The sequence below is a fragment of the Schistocerca gregaria genome, unplaced genomic scaffold, assembly GCF_023897955.1.
Source record: "Schistocerca gregaria isolate iqSchGreg1 unplaced genomic scaffold, iqSchGreg1.2 ptg000681l, whole genome shotgun sequence".
Lineage (NCBI taxonomy): Eukaryota > Metazoa > Arthropoda > Insecta > Orthoptera > Acrididae > Schistocerca > Schistocerca gregaria.
Window position 1 is genome coordinate 30,001 of NW_026062062.1, and position 7,500 is coordinate 37,500.

Below are 7,500 nucleotides of genomic sequence, written 5' to 3' on the forward strand. Positions count from 1 at the left end.
GCACATGTTAGACTCCTTGGTCCGTGTTTCAAGACGGGTCGTGAAATTGTCCAAAGCTGAAGCGCCGCTGACGGGAGCGATTATTCCGCCCGAGAGCATCCCGAGCCAACAGCGGCGCGGGTCCGGGGCCGGGCCAGGTAGGTCCGTCATCCGGGAAGAACCGCGCGCGCTTGCCGGGAGCCCGAGCGCCCAAAGGGGCGAATCGACTCCTCCAGATATACCGCCGAGCAGCCAGCCAGGACACCGGGGCTCTGCCCAACAGACGCGAACCGAGGCCCGCGGAAGGACAGGCTGCGCACCCGGGCCGTAGGCCGGCACCCAGCGGGTCGCGACGTCCTACCAGGGGAGAAGTGCGGCCCACCGCACACCGGAACGGCCCCACCCCGCGGCGAGTGGAAAGGCAACCGGACACGACCCCGCCGCGGATTGCTCCGCGCGGGCGGCCGGCCCCATCTGCCGAGGGCGGGGGCCAGTGGCCGGATGGGCGTGAATCTCACCCGTTCGACCTTTCGGACTTCTCACGTTTACCCCAGAACGGTTTCACGTACTTTTGAACTCTCTCTTCAAAGTTCTTTTCAACTTTCCCTCACGGTACTTGTTCGCTATCGGTCTCGTGGTCATATTTAGTCTCAGATGGAGTTTACCACCCACTTGGAGCTGCACTCTCAAGCAACCCGACTCGAAGGAGAGGTCCCGCCGACGCTCGCACCGGCCGCTACGGGCCTGGCACCCTCTACGGGCCGTGGCCTCATTCAAGTTGGACTTGGGCTCGGCGCGAGGCGTCGGGGTAGTGGACCCTCCCAAACACCACATGCCACGACAGGCGGCAGCCTGCGGGGTTCGGTGCTGGACTCTTCCCTGTTCGCTCGCCGCTACTGGGGGAATCCTTGTTAGTTTCTTTTCCTCCGCTTAGTAATATGCTTAAATTCAGCGGGTAGTCTCGCCTGCTCTGAGGTCGTTGTACGAGGTGTCGCACGCCACACCGCCAGCCGGCTGTGCACGCTACCGAGAAAGTACCGGTATGCGAACCGCCAGGCGACGGGCGCGCATCGCACGTTTAAGGAGACGCGGCCGGCCACACAGGCGACCACGACACTCCCACGTCTCCGAAGCGGGACAAACGCCGCGCGCTTCAGTATACGTAGCCGACCCTCAGCCAGACGTGGCCCGGGAACGGAATCCATGGACCGCAATGTGCGTTCGAAACGTCGATGTTCATGTGTCCTGCAGTTCACATGTCGACGCGCAATTTGCTGCGTTCTTCATCGACCCACGAGCCGAGTGATCCACCGTCCTGGGTGATCTTTTCCTTTTCAGTCTCCCACTGTCTCTTTCAAGACAGTAGCATTTGCGGGACTGAGGCGTCTGACGGCCCCTGTTCCACTATTTTTTTGTGTCCAACGGCCTCACAGCCGATGGGCGTCGTACGGCTCCACACCGGAGCGGACAGGCACTCGGGCGAACGTCATTCAAAACCGGCGCCAGGCGCCAGGTACCGCAGGCCAGCCGCTCCAGAGCTTCAGCGCTCGTACCACACAACAACAACACTTCCGCTAGTTTTGAGAGGCACGCGTGGTTCCGCACGCGGCGCACGGCCACTGCCGTACAGGTAGCGTGTTGCGCGACACGACACGCACATCGAAAGACATGCAGTCTAGTCGGTAATGATCCTTCCGCAGGTTCACCTACGGAAACCTTGTTACGACTTTTACTTCCTCTAAATGATCAAGTTTGGTCATCTTTCCGGTAGCATCGGCAACGACAGAGTCGATGCCGCGTACCAGTCCGAAGACCTCACTAAATCATTCAATCGGTAGTAGCGACGGGCGGTGTGTACAAAGGGCAGGGACGTAATCAACGCGAGCTTATGACTCGCGCTTACTGGGAATTCCTCGTTCATGGGGAACAATTGCAAGCCCCAATCCCTAGCACGAAGGAGGTTCAGCGGGTTACCCCGACCTTTCGGCCTAGGAAGACACGCTGATTCCTTCAGTGTAGCGCGCGTGCGGCCCAGAACATCTAAGGGCATCACAGACCTGTTATTGCTCAATCTCGTGCGGCTAGAAGCCGCCTGTCCCTCTAAGAAGAAAAGTAATCGCTGACAGCACGAAGGATGTCACGCGACTAGTTAGCAGGCTAGAGTCTCGTTCGTTATCGGAATTAACCAGACAAATCGCTCCACCAACTAAGAACGGCCATGCACCACCACCCACCGAATCAAGAAAGAGCTATCAATCTGTCAATCCTTCCGGTGTCCGGGCCTGGTGAGGTTTCCCGTGTTGAGTCAAATTAAGCCGCAGGCTCCACTCCTGGTGGTGCCCTTCCGTCAATTCCTTTAAGTTTCAGCTTTGCAACCATACTTCCCCCGGAACCCAAAAGCTTTGGTTTCCCGGAGGCTGCCCGCCGAGTCATCGGAGGAACTGCGGCGGATCGCTGGCTGGCATCGTTTATGGTTAGAACTAGGGCGGTATCTGATCGCCTTCGAACCTCTAACTTTCGTTCTTGATTAATGAAAACATACTTGGCAAATGCTTTCGCTTCTGTTCGTCTTGCGACGATCCAAGAATTTCACCTCTAACGTCGCAATACGAATGCCCCCGCCTGTCCCTATTAATCATTACCTCGGGTTCCGAAAACCAACAAAATAGAACCGAGGTCCTATTCCATTATTCCATGCACACAGTATTCAGGCGGGCTTGCCTGCTTTAAGCACTCTAATTTGTTCAAAGTAAACGTGCCGGCCCACCGAGACACTCAACAAAGAGCACCCTGGTAGGATTTAAACGGGGTCCGCCTCGGGACGCGAAAGCACCCCTTCGGCTCGCCCCACCGGCAGGACGTCCCACGATACATGCCAGTTAAACACCGACGGGCGGTGAACCAACAGCGTGGGACACAAATCCAACTACGAGCTTTTTAACCGCAACAACTTTAATATACGCTATTGGAGCTGGAATTACCGCGGCTGCTGGCACCAGACTTGCCCTCCAATAGATACTCGTTAAAGGATTTAAAGTGTACTCATTCCGATTACGGGGCCTCGGATGAGTCCCGTATCGTTATTTTTCGTCACTACCTCCCCGTGCCGGGAGTGGGTAATTTGCGCGCCTGCTGCCTTCCTTGGATGTGGTAGCCGTTTCTCAGGCTCCCTCTCCGGAATCGAACCCTGATTCCCCGTTACCCGTTACAACCATGGTAGGCGCAGAACCTACCATCGACAGTTGATAAGGCAGACATTTGAAAGATGCGTCGCCGGTACGAGGACCGTGCGATCAGCCCAAAGTTATTCAGAGTCACCAAGGCAAACGGACCAGACAAGCCAATCCGATTGGTTTTGATCTAATAAAAGCGTCCCTTCCATCTCTGGTCGGGACTCTGTTTGCATGTATTAGCTCTAGAATTACCACAGTTATCCAAGTAACGTGGGTACGATCTAAGGAACCATAACTGATTTAATGAGCCATTCGCGGTTTCACCTTAATGCGGCTTGTACTGAGACATGCATGGCTTAATCTTTGAGACAAGCATATGACTACTGGCAGGATCAACCAGGGAGCTGCGTCAACTAGAGCTGAGCAGCCGGCCGCCCGGGAGTGTGTCCCGGGGGCCCGCGCGAACACGCAAGCGTCCGCTCAATTATTCTGCAAACAGGAGGAGGCCGAGCTCCCCTGCACGATACACCTCGAAACCCTCTCAGGTCCCGGCGGCGCGCAGCGCCGTCCTAGGTACTTGGTCGGTTTCGAGAGAGGCGCAATCACCCGGAGTTAGGCGAGTAGACGGTTTTAGTGCAAACACCCTTGCTCCCAACTGAGCTTGCCGCTGCCGACAGAGGCCCGGGAGCGTGCTGTCGTGGCATTGCCGGCGGGAGACAACACGCGCCACCTATGGTGACCGGCAGCTCCAACGCCAGCGCCACACAAGGGCAAAGCCCCACTTGGGTGCAGAAGCGAACTCTCCCAGCACAGCGCACGCGCCAACACGTCCGCACAACTGCGATACAAACCACCTGCGAGAACCGCTGGGGCGACCGAGCAGCAGACGGCGTCGCGGCGCCGAGTGCCAGGCGGCGGCGCATCCTCAACGCACACAGTCCTCAATCAGACCAGCACACTGCAGATGTCCACCGCGCTTCGCACCGGGCTCGGCTGAACCAACTTTGGCCGCCAGGCGCCGCGTGCAGGGTGCGCCGCAGCGTAGCTGCGCCGCCTGCCGGGCCCGTCTGCTGGCGCTCCTGCCACTCGGCGCCCCCCACCAGCCGGCTGTTGCGCGTGCGCCCACGCAGCGCGCGGCCAACACGCCGGGCGGCCCCCCTTCACCGGCCGGGAACAGTCCCACCAAGCCACCGCCGCGTATCGCTTCATACCCACATGGGCCTAGTCACGTGTGTGGATGTGGCGGGTACCGCTGAAACAACCGGTTAATAGCTGTACCGATCGTCGCCATTACAGATTCACCTCCAGCGTGAACAACCGCTCAACAACGGATTTCCAGTTCATTTGCGTATCTTGGGCAGTAAACGTAGATGTCCACCTACATTTGCGAATTCAACAATTCTTGCATGCCAGGATGTCATGTGTCACGACACGCTACATCAGACCACATACACACTGCGACATGTGCAGAAGAGAACACGTGGAAGGTGGCCCGCGCACGTATGCGATGTCCCTTCCGCGATCCACTGTCAACCGGCATCTGCGGCATGTCCCAGATATGGAACGCGGTCCACCAGGGTAGCACTTTGTGTGAGGCAATACGACAAAGTCGGAATACACGCGTCACTACATCAGACGGCTCACGCTGACCTGACCTGACCTGACCTGACCTGACTCACCGCACCACCACACCCAGCGACCCAGGGTGACATACAATGCGTTCGTACGTTCCTCCCACACGCCTCTACGGCGTACCACAGTGCAACCTAGCTGTTATTGGGAGACGAGACAAGTAGCATCGAGCACAACATATGGAAATTGAGATTCGACACCGTTGGGCACAGCCAGCGTACGGTCACACGTATCACACTACTTCACTCTGTACGTAACGACCGATGATCGGTACAGCGTGTGGGTTACGCGTACGACATCAGCGGACAATGGACACAGACCATACCACGACGTACACTGAGGGCGTCGACATCTGAATGCAACTGAACAGCTGCGAGGCTCATTTAACACTCAAACGCCAGACCGACCAGCTTGAGAGGACAGAGACACAAAGAGAGGGACAGAGGGAGGGGGGGGGGGGCCGATATAGTCCTATTGCAGTACAATTGACAGTGGATAGCGGGAATATGTGGAAAGTAAGCAACACTCGCAAGACATCTACATGAGGATAACAACGACACCAGAGATTCCGAGCAGTGAACTATGTTAGGCAAAGGGACAACGTGGGTTAGGTTAAGGGACAACGTGGGTTAGGTTAAGGGACAACGTGGGTTAGGTTAAGGGACAACGTGGGTTAGGTTAAGGGACAACGTGGGTTAGGTTAAGGGACAACGTGGGTTAGGTTAAGGGACAACGTGGGTTAGGTTAAGGGACAACGTGGGTTAGGTTAAGGGACAACGTGGGTTAGGTTAAGGGACAACGTGGGTTAGGTTAAGGGACAACGTGGGTTAGGTTAAGGGACAACGTGGGTTAGGTTAAGGGACAACGTGGGTTAGGTTAAGGGACAACGTGGGTTAGGTTAAGGGACAACGTGGGTTAGGTTAAGGGACAACGTGGGTTAGGTTAAGGGACAACGTGGGTTAGGTTAAGGGACAACGTGGGTTAGGTTAAGGGACAACGTGGGTTAGGTTAAGGGACAACGTGGGTTAGGTTAAGGGGCAACTTGAGTTAGGTTAAGGGGCAACTTGAGTTAGGTTAAGGGGCAACTTGAGTTAGGTTAAGGGGCAACTTGAGTTAGGTTAAGGGGCAAATTGAGTTAGGTTAAGGGACAACTTGAGTTAGGTTAAGGGACAACTTGAGTTAGGTTAAGGGACAACTTGAGTTAGGTTAAGGGACAACTTGAGTTAGGTTAAGGGACAACTTGAGTTAGGTTAAGGGACAACTTGAGTTAGGTTAAGGGACAACTTGAGTTAGGTTAAGGGACAACTTGAGTTAGGTTAAGGGACAACTTGAGTTAGGTTAAGGGGCAACTTGAGTTAGGTTAAGGGGCAACTTGAGTTAGGTTAAGGGGCAACTTGAGTTAGGTTAAGGGGCAACTTGAGTTAGGTTAAGGGGCAACTTGAGTTAGGTTAAGGGGCAACTTGAGTTAGGTTAAGGGGCAACTTGAGTTAGGTTAAGGGGCAACTTGAGTTAGGTTAAGGGGCAACTTGAGTTAGGTTAAGGGGCAACTTGAGTTAGGTTAAGGGGCAACTTGAGTTAGGTTAAGGGGCAAATTGAGTTAGGTTAAGGGGCAAATTGAGTTAGGTTAAGGGGCAAATTGAGTTAGGTTAAGGGGCAAATTGAGTTAGGTTAAGGGGCAAATTGAGTTAGGTTAAGGGGCAAATTGAGTTAGGTTAAGGGGCAAATTGAGTTAGGTTAAGGGGCAAATTGAGTTAGGTTAAGGGGCAAATTGAGTTAGGTTAAGGGGCAAATTGAGTTAGGTTAAGGGGCAAATTGAGTTAGGTTAAGGGGCAAATTGAGTTAGGTTAAGGGGCAAATTGAGTTAGGTTAAGGGGCAAATTGAGTTAGGTTAAGGGATAATCTGGTACAACCACAGTTAGGTTAAGCGATAATCTGGTACATCCACAGTTAGGTTAAGCGATAATCTGGTACAGCCACAGTTAGGTTAAGCGATAATCTGGTACAGCCACAGTTAGGTTAAGCGATAATCTGGTACAGCCACAGTTAGGTTAAGCGATAATCTGGTACAGCCACAGTTAGGTTAAGCGATAATCTGGTACAGCCACAGTTAGGTTAAGCGATAATCTGGTACAGCCACAGTTAGGTTAAGCGATAATCTGGTACAGCCACAGTTAGGTTAAGCGATAATCTGGTACAGCCACAGTTAGGTTAAGCGATAATCTGGTACAGCCACAGTTAGGTTAAGCGATAATCTGGTACAGCCACAGTTAGGTTAAGCGATAATCTGGTACAGCCACAGTTAGGTTAAGCGATAATCTGGTACAGCCACAGTTAGGTTAAGCGATAATCTGGTACATCCACAGTTAGGTTAAGCGATAATCTTGGTTAAATTCGGTATTGTGTGGGAAGGGGGCAGAGAGAGTGGGGGGGGGGGGGGGTGGATAGTGGTGGCAGTACGCGGATGCCTGAGTCACCGTCAGATATGTCACGTCGGTGCGATGCTTGTAGCAAGAGGCTGGCGGGTCTGTGTCTCTCTCACTTCTGCAATTTTTCATGTGGTATAACACGAGGGCGGGGGGTGATATTTGGTGCCCGTCTGTGTAGGATGTGTGTTGGTGGTGTTGGTTTATCTGAGCAATGGTAGTTGTCGGAGGAGTGGGGTATTGTGCTTTTATAGGTGGACCTACTGCTCTGGTTATCATAGTGTCGACGGTGC

At 54.1% G+C, this 7,500-nt stretch overlaps 3 non-coding genes across 3 annotated transcripts in view; all 3 read right to left on the reverse strand.

The window, feature by feature from the left end:
• Positions 1 to 958, reverse strand: part of LOC126318751 (large subunit ribosomal RNA) — a 4,222-nt gene extending 3,264 nt beyond the window's left edge. Inside the window, exon 1 of the ribosomal RNA XR_007557469.1 lies at positions 1 to 958. This exon is cut by the window's left edge and continues 3,264 nt beyond it. This is a non-coding gene — a ribosomal RNA (large subunit ribosomal RNA).
• Positions 959 to 1,146: 188 nt separating this feature from the next.
• Positions 1,147 to 1,301, reverse strand: LOC126318758 (5.8S ribosomal RNA). Its single transcript, XR_007557474.1, has one exon. It is a non-coding gene; the product is annotated as a 5.8S ribosomal RNA (ribosomal RNA).
• Positions 1,302 to 1,662: 361 nt separating this feature from the next.
• Positions 1,663 to 3,555, reverse strand: LOC126318741 (small subunit ribosomal RNA). Its single transcript, XR_007557461.1, has one exon. It is a non-coding gene; the product is annotated as a small subunit ribosomal RNA (ribosomal RNA).
• Between the last annotated feature and the right edge of the window lie 3,945 nt (positions 3,556 to 7,500).